This window comes from Erythrolamprus reginae, chromosome Z (genome assembly GCF_031021105.1).
Source record: "Erythrolamprus reginae isolate rEryReg1 chromosome Z, rEryReg1.hap1, whole genome shotgun sequence".
Classification (NCBI taxonomy): Eukaryota; Metazoa; Chordata; class Lepidosauria; order Squamata; family Dipsadidae; genus Erythrolamprus; species Erythrolamprus reginae.
Window position 1 is genome coordinate 124320861 of NC_091963.1, and position 14194 is coordinate 124335054.

Below are 14194 nucleotides of genomic sequence, written 5' to 3' on the forward strand. Positions count from 1 at the left end.
AATCACAGGCGTAGATGAGCATCGTGTTTCAATTCCAGGATTAGTTTTTGCTGTCGAATATAAATTTTAGAACATGGTAGAAAATGGCAAATTTCTGGGCATATGTGGGTATTCTAGGTATTCGTCATTAGTGATTATTACACATATATACCCAACATCTTGGTGTAGGTTTGAGTTCCTAAGTAAAGTTTATTTTCAAAACAGCCTGTCTTTTCTTCTTCCTCTCCTTCTCTCCAAATAAATTAATGAATTAATGCCAAATGGTAACAATGTGAAGAGTAAAATATAAACTGTGGCAAGTAGATTACTGACTGGAACTGATCATAATAATTGCATAATGTCCCTCTTGTGGCATTCATTGACAGGTCCAATTCAAAGAATAGGCAGGCTATTTATATGCAAAATTGTGACCAGGGCTTCTGTTGATCAGCAAGCTGATCATTAAGACATGCCCAATTTTATGATCTTTTTCTGTCACAGTCATTAAATGACCCATATCAGTCATTAAGTGAATCTGACTTCCTCTCATTGACTCTGCTTGTTGAAAGCTAGCTGGGAAGGTCACAAATGGTGAATGCATAAACCAAAGATGTTGCAGTTATTGTAATATATATTCTGATTGTCAAGTGTCCGGATGTTGATCATATGACTATGTGGTCACTGTGATGCTTGGCTGCATAGCTAGAGGTATAACAAGCAGGAAGAGGGAGATTGTGATCCCCTTATATAGAGCGCTGGTGAGACCACATTTGGAGTACTGTGTTCAGTTCTGGAGACCTCACCTACAAAAAGATATTGACAAAATTGAACGGGTCCAAAGACGGGCTACAAGAATGGTGGAAGGTCTGAAGTATAAAACGTATCAGGAAAGACTTAATGAACTCAATCTGTATAGTCTGGAAGACAGAAGGAAAAGGGGGGACATGATCGAAACATTTAAATATGTTAAAAGGTTAAATAGGGTTCAGGAGGGAAGTGTTTTTAACAGGAAAGTGAACACAAGAACAAGGGGACACAATCTGAAGTTAGTTGGGGGAAAGATCAAAGGCAACATGAGAAAGTATTATTTTACTGAAAGAGTAGTAGATCCTTGGAACAAACTTCCAGCAGACGTGGTTGGTAAATCCACAGTAACCGAATTTAAACATGCCTGGGATAAACATATATCCATTGTAAGATAAAATACAGGAAATAGTAAAAGGGCAGACTAGATGGACCATGGGGTCTTTTTCTGCCATCAGTCTTCTATGTTTCTATGTTTCTATGTGATGGCCATAAATGCAAAGACTGGTGCTAAGTCACTTTTAACACAGTTGTAACTTCCAACAGTTATTAAACAAATGGTTGTTTGAGGAGTATCTGTATCACTATTGGCTGGACTAACAGTATTTCTTCCATGTGTTTTATGGTAATAGTTTACACAGGCCCTAGTCAGTTTAGTAGTCTCTTGTTTTTAACTGCTGTCCCAGAAAGACACATAAAAAATATTTTAAGAAAATTGTTTTGTGCTGCCAAGTAGTCTTTGAATAAAATGGATTTTGATTTTTTCCAACGCTGTTTAATGTTATTCAGGAACAGATTAATGAAATACATTCTTTTAAATTTTTGTAAAGAGATTGAATGTTTACTATGCAGTTTATTTTGTGCTGCTGATTTTAATTTAGATGTTAATTTATTCTAATAATCACTCAGGTATACACATGCATATAAAAATAATACACATTTTCATATATTGAATATATTGTCATTGTTTTACTCTTCATGTTCATAACAAAAATCATCTTTCTATTAAGGGTTCAATAAGAATTTCTCAAATGTTGGTGCAATATTCTTGTAATTTGTATTCTGTTCATGAAGCAATTCATAAACTAGAATCTAAGGACCGCCTTTATGTTTGCTTATCATGTGATCATGATGAGGTGGGGTGCATGCTAATATGACATGGGATTGGATCTAAATTTTGTTTTCATTAATTTGCTTCATTTATTTTATTGGATCCAAGTAAGTTCTCAGAGTCCAGCTCAATCTCTGGTCTTCACAGAGACACTCATATAGATTTTTTTAAAGCAAACACAAGTAATCTGCTATTGCCTTTTTTCATATTTTTAAAAAACTTCTTATACTAGGATGTGCCTTCAAATTTCCTGTTGGTCTCGCATTCAAATATTAACTATCTCCCAATTCTTATTTCTTTTAAAATCAGTAGATACTGCCAGTTTCCACTGAGTTCACCTTATCAACATAAAAATTGATTCAATCCAATAGAAATGTTGTTTATGCCTAACTTGAATACTTGTACATTTCTCACCCACTCATAATTTTTTGATAAAGGATAACTTCTTTTTTGTATACTATATTGAGTTCTATCGAAGTGTTGGAAAATAATTTAAGCATGATGAAGTGATGCATTGTGATGCAAAAATAAACACATTAACTTTATGATGATATATATTTATAGCTTAACCATGTAATTATAAATAGGAAATTAAGAGAAAGTTTCAGGAAGATAAAAGAAAGAGATCAACTTTCCTGTTTTATTGCTTCCATTTGGAGGAAATAGCCCACACATACATTTGATTGTTGATTACCTTGCTCACAGTCTATCAGCAATATTTCATTTAGCCTCTATTACTTATTGAAGAAATGAATTGCTAACTACATTGCCTTTGACCTGGATGTGTTGACATTTGAAGCGGCATGATCAAACAGAAATTTCCCTTGAGCTAAAGGTATCTGTTTGCTGAAGCTAACTTTCAACTGTAAACAAACAAGAGAGAGAAAATTGCCCAACATGAGAAATATGGTTCTCCAGGTCATCACATGAAAGGCATTTGTGCAAAGGCTTGAGCACAACCAGGTTTTCATTAAAAACTTTTCCTCCATGTGTTCACTGTGTGGATGAAAGCAAAATTTAGATTCAACAGAGTTGCTTTTACTGGAGGAGTACTGAAAATGTATTTAGAATTTGGTGGGATTGCATTCTTACTGAACACAATTGAGTATGTGGACTAAAGTCCTATAAATTGTAACACATTTACTAAATTTGGTTGGAATATTAGTTGTACCTGGCATATACAACATAAAACCTGATTATATTTCAATGAAATTATAGTAGTGCATATACTTTAACGCAAGAGGGTCTCCATTCTGAGATTCACCAATTAGAGATGACATTTTCAATTCTATTTCCAGAATGTTTGGTTATGTGCTAATGTTGGCTAATAAATCATGGACTGGGCATGATGTTGGCTAATAAAACATGGACTGTATATGCCTGGTCATATCTTTAGAACACACTGTTCACATTTAAAGATTACCGTAAATAATTTCTGAGTACTAGCATATAGCATGTGTATTATAATATAACTAAAGAAGAAAAATCTTTGATCACAATATTCTTTTTTATGAGTAAAATAAAAATATTAATAATTCCAATTCCACAATGTACCCAAATAACTGGGCTTTTGTTATTAAGGAAACTAATGTCTGATGAAAAAGATGATAGTTTTCATTTACATCTAGAAAGGAAGAATATAGAAGAGGCGATGAACCAAGAAATGTGCAATATTTGCACTAGAAATAAAACATGTAAAATTTAGATGGACAAAAATGGGCCACAATAAATCATGACTATATTATTTAGAGTATTTAAAAAGAATAGAATATCAAATTATTCTAAAAGGGTATATCTACGAGCTTTCCTCAGTAACTCAGTTAGTGCTCTTCATCTGTCCTTGCACTAGCAAAAAACTAAACTAGTGTAATATTTGCTTTTCTCTTCTGTTAATCTCTACTTTGTCTCAATAGCCATTGTTCTATATAGCAACTAAATAGTAGTATCCAATTTTAGGATGGGCAAGGCATATAAATAAAAGCCACTGGCTTAACCTATTGACTACAACTCTCTCCCTTTCTCAATGTTACAGTCTGGCAATCGGAAATCACCCTATTGCAAGTGATGAATACTTTGACAGATTACTAGATCCATGGATTTAGCTTTCTATCAAAATCTAGAATCAAGATATTTATTTTAGGGCAGGGGTCTGCAACCTTAAACACTCAAAGAGCCATTTGGATCTGTTCCTACAGAAAAGAAAATACTGGGAGCCACAAAACCTGGAGAGGCATGGCCAACTTGGCATCACTCCCACCCAGTCACATGAACCTCCACCATGCCTATCTAGCATTTGTGGCTCCTGGTCCCCCTCCCCCCCGTGATTCTTGCAATGCCTTACACAGCACAGCACAGTACAGTTAAATTTAATGTGCTTCGCAATGGGGGGGTATTGCTTTCCCTCCTCCTCCTCCTGGAGCCCATTATGATGGAGAGCATCAGTTGCAGGTGGGTTGTGACAGTGTGTCTGGGTAGAGAACAAGTTGGATATCTCCCAAAACTGACCAAGATATGCACAGCACCATCAAGACCTGGAAGAAATGCCCATGAGATGAGGTACGTACAAGTGTACTTTGCTCCTGCTCTGGAATATGAAGAAAGTGTCCATACCTCGCCATTGCCATTACCTTCTCAGATCAGGTGAGGAGTGACTAGGAGAGAACATCAAGGGATAGGGCCAGCCATTGATGGGCTCACTGACAGAGAGCCACAGCAGGGGGATGAAAGAGCCATATATGGCTCTGAAGTTGTGAATTGTCGACATCCGCTTTAGGGGATGAGAAACTTTGGGGTTGTTTTTTTTTCTTTACAAAGCAGCATTTACCTCTCTGAAAAGCAGATGTTAAGTTTACATCTGAAAAGGCTGCAAACTGTAGTAAGTAGAAAATAGATAAAACTGTGGAACAGAGAAAACAGGTTAGGCTTGTAATTTAAGTGAGTAGATATGTCACAGAATTTGTCCTGGAAAATAATTGCAGTAGAAATTCAATGTAAGAAACCAGGTCCAATAGACTAAATTTATATGAAAATAAAGTTAAAGTACTTGAGGGGAGAAATAAAAGATACTGTATAACCTGAAGAGGAAAATAATATACATAAAATAAAATAAAAACATTCCAACCTATTAAAAGGTTTTTTTAAAAGACAGATTAGGAATACAAGTCCAAATAAACAAGAAAATGTTAACACAATATCTATCCACTCTAGATTAGTTCTAGATTAGTTCTCATTGAGACAACATCTCAATGAGCTGGCAGATGTAATGTCACAACTACTGTACCATATTTTTCAAAGATCATGAAATACAGTAGAAATACCAGAGGACTTGAAAGAGCTGGTGTTTGTTTGTTTGTTTGTTTGTTTGTTTGTTTGTTTGTTTGTTTGTTTATTTATTTATTTATTTATTTATTTATTATTAATAAATACATTTTATGCCGCCCCTCTCCAAGACTTGGGTGGCTCACAACATATAATAAAACAATGCACCCTAAACAATCCTAAATCCAATTAATTAAATATAAAGTCTAAAAAAATATAAAAAAACCACAAACCACAAAAAAACCCCAATCATTCCCCTTTGATCAACTCTCTCTCACACATTCATCAGCCAAGGGGCAAGGATCTAATGGCCCAAGCGGCATAAATGAGTCTTAAGACTCTTGCAGAAGGCAAAGAGGGTGGGGGCAGTATGAATCTCTGGGAGGGGCACTGATTCCAGAGGGCTGGGGCCCCAACAAAGGAGGCTCGTCCCCTAGGCCCTACCAATTGACATTGTCTGGTTGACAGGACCTGGAGAAAACCAACTCTGTGGGACCTGACTGGTCTCTGGGATTCGTGTAGCAGAAGGAGGTCCTGTAATTATTCTGGCCCAATGCCATGTAGGATATGGTTTCCATATTCAAAAAAGGGGAGGGGTGGATCCAAGAAACTACAGACCAATCAGCTTGATATCAAACCTGAGGATGATCCTAGAAAATATAATCAAGAAATAGATCTGTGAATATTTAGAAATAAAGCTATTACAAATAAAGCCAACATAGGTTTGTCAAAAATAAATAATTCCAGGCAAATCTGATCATGTTATTTGACAAAAAACTAAACTAATGGGTCAGCAAAATACTGTTTACATAGTATACTTGGACTTCAGTAAGGCATTTGATAAAGTTCGAAGCAACCTACTTTTTTGGAAGATAGAAAAATATGGAATAGACATTATCTGATAGGTTCCTAAGTAGCTGACCAACTGCACTCATGTAGTCTTCAGTGAATCCTCATCTATATGGAGAGAAAATGCAGTCAGGTACCCCAAAGCTATGTCTTAGGCCCAGTACATTTCAGCATCTTCATAAAAAATATAGATAAGAGGATAGAAGGGAAACTCATCAAATTTTCAGAAAATACCAAAGTGAGAGTAATAGACAACTCTTTAGAAGACAAGTTCAAGACCTAGAAAGACCTTGACATAGAGAAAAATAAAGTTTTATACCTATACTTAGGCAAAAACAAAACAAAACTCAGATGCACAATTATAGAATAGGTGATACGTGGCTAAGTACAGTGATACCTTGTCTTGCAAACCCCTTGTCATACAAACTTTTCGAGATACAAACCCGGGGTTTAAGATTTTTTTGCCTCTTCTTCCAAACTATTTTCACCTTACAAACCCAAGCCACTGCCACTGGGATGCTCCGCCTGTGGACTTCTGTTGCCAGCGAAGCACCCATTTTTGTGCTGCTGGGGTTTCCCTGAGGCTCCCCTCCATGGGAAACACTACCTCCGGACTTCCGTGTTTTTGCGATGCTGCAGGGGAATCCCAGCAGTGCAAAAATGGGCACTTTGCTGGCAACGTAAGTCCGGAGGTGGGGTTTCCCAGTGAGGGGAGCCTCAGCGAAATTGCAGCATCACAAAAACATGGAAGTCCGGAGGTGGGGTTTCGAGGACTTCCATGTTTTTGCAATGCTGCAATTTTGCTGAGGCTCCCCTCGCTGGAAAAGCCCACATCCGAAGCACCCATTTTTGCACTGCTGGGATTCCACTGCTGAGATTATTCTGCAGCATCACAAAAACATGGAAGTCCAGAGGTGGGGTTTCCCATGGAGGGGAGCCTCAGAGGAATCCCAGCAGCACAAAAACAGGCGCTTTGGCTGGCAAAAGGGGTGAGTTTTGGGCTTGCACGCATTAATCGCTTTTCCATTTATTCCTATGGGAAACTTTTCACCTTACAAACCTCGTCCCGGAACCAATTAAGTTCGTAAGACAAGGTATCACTATAACTATGAGAGGGATCTAAGACTCTTTTTTAAAAGTAAATTTTCATAATCTTTTATAGTTATTTAGATTTCTTATATAGTGTTGTATTCAATGTTGTATGCTGCCCTGATAAACAAACAAACAAACAAACAAATAAATAAAAATGCTCTTCGCACTCTATGGGTTTCTCTGGACACAACACAAAGGAACATGATGGAGCTACCAGTGCCAAATAAGACGCATGCCTCATGGTCCAACACATCCCACCTGCCAGAAATGAGTCTCCTTCAGATTCGTCATGCCACCACCGCTGCCTTGTGGAGCAGGACTTTGCAAGGCTTGTGTCATTGCGTGCTTGTGTCATTGCATGCATGAATGTCAGCAGGACCCCAGCTGTGATGTGTAATGAACCTCGTGGCTGCCCTTCAGTTTGTGCATGCAACAGCACAACAAGCCTTGGAGAGTCCTACTCCACGAGGTGATGGTGGTCACTGTTCCCTGTAAGCCTGCGTGCGCACGCCCCAAAACGCCCCCCGCGCACACTTTTCCAAGGGTGCGCACAGAGCCGCGGCTGCCCCCACCCCCCGCACCTCCCTGGCTTCTCGCCGCTGCCCCCCGCCCACCCGATCTGCCTCTCTTTCTCCTCCACTTCCCACCTTGGGGTGCAGCTCCTCCCACAGTGGGAATGCCCGCCCCACCGCTTTCGCAGTCCCTTCGCTGAGAGCGCTTTCATCCCGGGCTCTCAGCAAGGGGGCTGCAGGAGAGGCGGGGCAGGTGTTCTCACAGCGGAGACTGGTGAAGGTGATTTTCAATGTCAGGCGAAGGTTTTTCTTAGTTTGAATGTTCCAGGTGGGCTGGCAGAGGGATGGGGAGCACGCGCACCCACGCGCCCGACATTGAAAATCACTTTTGCCGGTCTCTGCTGTGAGAAGAACAGACAGAAAGCAAGAGAGAGAGAGAGAAAGAAAACAAGAGAGAAAGTGAGAAAGAGAGAGAGAGAAAGAGGGGGGAGAGAAAGAGATAGCAAGAGAGAGAGAGAACAAGAGAGAGAAAGAGTGAGTGTAAGAAAACAAGAGAGAGAGAGAGAGAGAAAGCAAGAGAGAGACAGAGAAAGAAAACAAGAGAGAGAAAGTGAGAAAAAGAGAGAGAGAGCAAGAGGGGGAGAGAGAGAGAGAGAAAGAAAGAAAGAGAGAGAGAGAGAGATGAGAGAGGAAGGAAGAGAGTGAGAGAGAGGAAGAAAGCAAGAGAGAGAGAGACAGAGAAAGCAAGATAGAGAGAGAAGAGTGGAAGGAAGAGAGAGAGAGAGAAATGATAGAAAAAAGGGGCAAAAAAAAGAGATATGAGAAAATGATTGAGGCAGAGAATGATAGGAAAGAGAGAAAAACAGAGAGAGAAGTGACTCTTGATTTAAAGCATATGGTAAAAGCACTTAAATAATAGAGAAAAAACCCCCCAGCCCTCACCTGTTTTTATTAATAGTTATGTTTTTGGTTTTGCTGGTTGTTTTAGTTTTAATAGTAATGGATTTTGGTTTTTTGAAATTATTAATTTCTTTTAATAAAAAAGACGGGATTTATTTATTTGTTTGTTTGTTTGTTTTTATGCCGCCCAGTCCCAAGGGGACTGCCGCTCAGACACTATACTTTTCCGCCCTCACCGAAAAAAAAATAGAGGGAACATTGATGGTGGTGGGTCAGATGCTCAGCTGACACCAAGAATAAAGAGGTGGCAGTAATGGAACATCCAGTCCCACATTTGCCACCTACTGCACCCCTAAAATAATAACCCCCCCTCCCGATAATGAGGTCAAGGCCATATTTCAAGATTCAAAAATATAAGGCATTGTCTTATTTTTGGGGAACCATGGTATTAATCTATTTGCATTTTCATCCTTTTGAACTGCTAGGTGTGCAGAAGCTGGGGGAAGTAATGGGACTCACTCTGTTGTGCAGTTCTTGGAATCTCAAACTCTGTTCTCAGCTAAGGCTGAAAGCTCAGTGTCTAACTGCTGAGCAATGGTACAGATGTGGGAAATGATAGGGCTGCTATGAAATAGAAAAGTAATGGACACAGATAGAACTTCCGTTAAACTTAAAATTCTGGGAGAAGATACGGATAGCATGCTAATTATGCTATTATTGAAACAACACTCTCTGGCTTAGAGTCTGGAAATTATTGATGTGTATATCCATGGCAAAGAAAGCAGAGGAAAATGTATCAACTCTTTCTATTAATTCCTTACAGAATCAAAGTTCTGATGAACTATTCTTATATAGAATAATAGAGTTATACATAGAAATAGAAGTAAGGAAGAAAAAAGAAAAATAAATAAATTAAAATTAGTGATACATTGTTGTATGTAGACCTAGGCTATTTTACTGAAAGTGAATACAAATGATCTAAATTAATATAAAATATGAAGAAAAAATGACTACCATGCTTAATGAATTCACCAATGATCCCAAAATAGGTAAAAGGATAGAATTTTTCTTTGCTTTTGCTCAAAATTAGAGATGGACTATGCTGGAGAAGTAAAGAAATTAATTCTAGGGAGAATCAAATGTAAATATAAATGTAGACAAATCATGAACGATATTTCTTTTTTCTAGATCAAATATTTTCTCTGGAAGTTGAATCTGATAGAATAGATGGAATTTTGTCACATCAATACCTATAGACATACAGACCATTCTTGTATTTTGATCATCACTTACTAGAAAAGTATCTTAGGGGGAAAAACTAGCTAAGAAAATAGAACACTCTTGAAGGAAGAAGAGTGGGGTAATCAAAAAAGACTGATGAATTCGCAGAAATAAAAGTTACACTAATAATAATAATAATAATAATAATAATAATAATTAGATTTGTATGCCGCCCCTGTCCAAGGACTTCCAGAACAAGATGTAGAAATCTTTCAGAGTTCACCAAAAGAGAAATTTATTGAATGATGTGCAAATGTGGTTGGAGGAAGGATTATTTATTTATCTACTCACCTTACCTTACCTTACCTTACCCTGTCTGTCTGTCTGTCTGTCTGTCTGTCTGTCTGTCTGTCTGTCTGTCTGTCTGTCTGTCTGTCTATCTATCTATCTATCTATCTATCTATCTATCTATCTATCTATCTATCTATCTATCTATCTATCTATCTATCTATCTATAGATATCTATCTATATATCTATAGATATCTATCCTATCTATCCAAACCAATTCTGGGCAGCTTATAAATTGAATAATTGAAGAAGACTACATCCTGCCATCCCAAGAGACCATCAGCAAAACATTTGCCTAATTCTAACAAACAGAATGGTTTTTAAACCCATGAGTATTGGCCTTCTACTGTGTTTCCCCCAAAATATGACACTGTTTTATATTTTTTTTGAACCATGAAATAAGCATTTGGCCTTATTGCCAAAAGCATGATTGGGCTTATTATCAGGGGATTTCTTATTTTGGGGAAAACAGAGTAGTTTTAGAAAAACTCTTGCTTTTCAGAGATAGTAAATAACTGAGAAAGGCTTGAACCAAAGCACCATAAATCAAACAATTTGTTTTTGTTGCATGTCTATACCTTTTCTTTATTTTTGTACTATTTTAGATAGGAGGGAATGATTTTATTATTACATGGATTAAATACTTATCAACTAAAATGCCTTAGTTCACTTCATTTGATTTCAAATCATCTAGAGATGTACGAACTGATCTAGAGATGACCTTTTCCTCGTGGTCTTTAATTTGCTGATCATGCCCATTCATGCAATAATATTTCCTTTACCAGTAGATTATTTTGAATCAGCAATTCTGATGTGCTTTACATGTTCTTGTTACTGACGAATATTGGAAAGAACTAGGATCTCTGCAGCATTCAGCAATTTTTAAAAGAAACAGGAAATCAACTATGAACATTGTGTAAATTTAAATGGATAATGCTGCTGTGTAGACAACTCCTGCAGAACTGTACACCAAGATAATGTAAAAAACAGGAAGAGAGGATCTTTCTGGTTATTCAGGATAAAATGTTTGTATTTTATTGCCATATTCTGTTTTGGTATATATATATATATATATATATATATACTCACACATCTGCTAGTCTTTCAATATTAACTCCTGGTGTCCTGATGCATAGGTCCCTGCAGTTTGCTTGACAACACTTTTCAAAAATGATTTGCTATTGATTACTAGGATGAGAAAGAATTTCATGAGAATATCACCTGGTTGGCTTCACGTCTACAAAATGAAAACTATCTTTTTAGCTCAGTGTCCTCAATCACTATATCAAACTGATTCTTTATGTGTTGATAGAGATATATTTATTAGTTTTGAGCAAAATAATAAAATGCATCTCATTCTCATGGAGAAATGCATGAATGTGAGAAAGAAACACACATGTATGTTTATTGATTTAGAGAAAGCATATGATAACATAAATAGCTTTGACTTGCAGATATGTTTGATAGATATGTAGTTGAAACTTTTACGCTGAACATCATAAAATCAGGGTCTGCTGAGAGTAAAGTTGGCATGAGTATGAATGACTCATTTAGATGGGAAAATGAGTGTATGCTAAGAGTAAAGCATTCATGAGAATAAACAGCTCATTTAGAAGGAAAAAGGAATAGCCTTGAGGGACAGAAGACAAGTTGCTGACAAGGCAACAGTCTTATCAAGAAAACTGAGGCTGGAATAGAACTGTAGCATACATGAATATCTCAGACAAACACCTCTCTACTTCAAATGAAGATAAAAGAAGAGCAGAGTTGCATTCAGGCTTGCAAAATTCTGTTACTATAACTTTACAAAGTAGTATTGATATAGATATAGATGCTTTTGATTTCCTAATCAAATCAAATCAAGCAATGGATGTGATGTGCCAGTGCCTGGAGGCTGTTGGGGTCTGGATGGGTGTCAACAGACTCAAACTCAACCCTGATAAGACGGAGTGGCTGTGGGTTTTGCCTCCCAGGGATAATTCCATCTGTCCATCCATCACCCGGGGGGGAGGAATCATTGACCCCCTCAAAGAGGGTCTGCAACTTGGGCGTCATCCTCGATCCACAGCTCACATTAGAGAAACATCTGTCAGCTGTGGCGAGGGGGGCGTTTGCCCAGGTTCACCTGGTGCACCAGTTGCGGCCCTATTTGGACCGGGAGTCACTGCTCACAGTCACTCATGCCCTCATCACCTGGAGGCTCAACTACTGTAATGCTCTCTACATGGGGCTACCTTTGAAAAGTGTTCAGAAACTTCAGATCGTGCAGAATGCAGCTGTGAGAACAATCATGGGCTTCTCAAGGTATGCCCATGTTACACCAACACTCCGCAGTCTGCATTGGATGCCGATCAGTTTCCAATCACAATTCAAAGTGTTGGCTATGACCTATAAAGCCCTTCATGGCATTGGACCAGAATATCTCCGGGACTGCCTTCTGCCGCACGAATCCCAGCGACCAGTTAGGTCCCACAGAGTTGGCCTTCTCCGGGTCCTGTCGACAAAACAATGTCGATTGGTGGGACCCAGGGGAAAAGCCTTCTCTGTGGCGGTCCCGGCCCTCTGGAACCAGCTCCCCCAAGAGATCAGAATTGCCCCCACCCTCCTTGCCTTTTGTAAGCTCCTTAAAACCCACCTCTGTCGTCAGGCATGGGGGAACTGAGATATTCTTTCACCTTAGGCCTATACAATTTATACATGGTATGTTTGTGCTTGTTTGGTTTTTAAGGTTTTTTTTAGTTATTTTAAATATTAGATTTGTTATATGCTGTTTTCATTATTGTTGTTAGCCACCCCGAGTCTACAGAGAGGTGTGGCATCAAAATAAATAAATAAATAAATAAATAAATAAAAAAAAAAAACTTGAAGGCATGGCACTGAAAAGCAAACACTTTTCAACACTGAGCATGAAGTTAGATGAGGTTATGTAAGGTCTCCTTGTTTTTTTAATATATTAAACATCTCTCTGAGGAAGATGAGCAGAACTGAGATGATAGATAGATAGATAGATAGATAGATAGATAGATAGATAGATGGATGGATGGATGGATGGATGGATGGATGGATGGATGGATGGATGGATAGATTCTTAGAATAACAGACGTGGAAGAGACCTCAGAGGTCTTCTACTTCAACACCCTGCTTAGGCAAAAATACTACACTGTTCCACTGATTAATTGTTCTGTCAGGAAATTTCTCCTTAGTTATAATTTGCTTCAAGGAAGGGGTTCCTTTAGATTGGTGCGACCAGAATGCTCCCAGCTCCCAGCATGAGGTTATGTGTGTCCTGCAGGAAGGCATGTGTGCATCGGCATATGTGTCCTGCAGGAAGGCATGTGTGCATCGGCATAAGATTTGGCTTCTGCATATGCGCTGTAAGTCAAATCTTGGGTGAGGATGTGTGTGCGAGCAAGATTTCAGTGATTTTCACTGATTTTTTGTTTCCGTGCATGGGCAAATTGTTGAAATCTCACTTTCACGCGCATCCTTATGCAAGATTTGACTTCTGGCACATGCACAGAAGCCAAATCTCACACTGATGCATGCACGTACCCAGTTCCATTTTTGTCACTGGGACATCTTATTGGCGCATACTGGCTGCAAATTGCTACTGGTTGCTTCTCTCCTTGATAAGTTTCCACCCATTGCTTCTTACTTCATCCCCCGGAGCTTTGGAGAATAGTTTGACTCCCTCTCCTTTGTGGCAACCTCTGAGATACCTGAACACTACTATCATGTCACCCCTAGTCCTTCTTTTCATAAGACTAGACCTATCAAGTTCCAGCATCCATTCTTTATATGTTTTATCCTAAAATAACTTTGTTGCTCTTCTCTGCACTCTTTTAGAGTCTCAACATCTTTTAAACTTTTTTTAAATCTGCAAACAAAACTGGATGCAACATTCCAAATGTGGCCATACCAAGACATTATAAAGTAATATTAACATTTTGCGTGATCTTGATTCTATCCTTTTGTTTATGCAGCCTAGAACAGTGTTGGCCTTTTTGGCAGCTGTAGCACATTACTGGCTCATATTTAAGTGAGTGTCCACTAGAACTC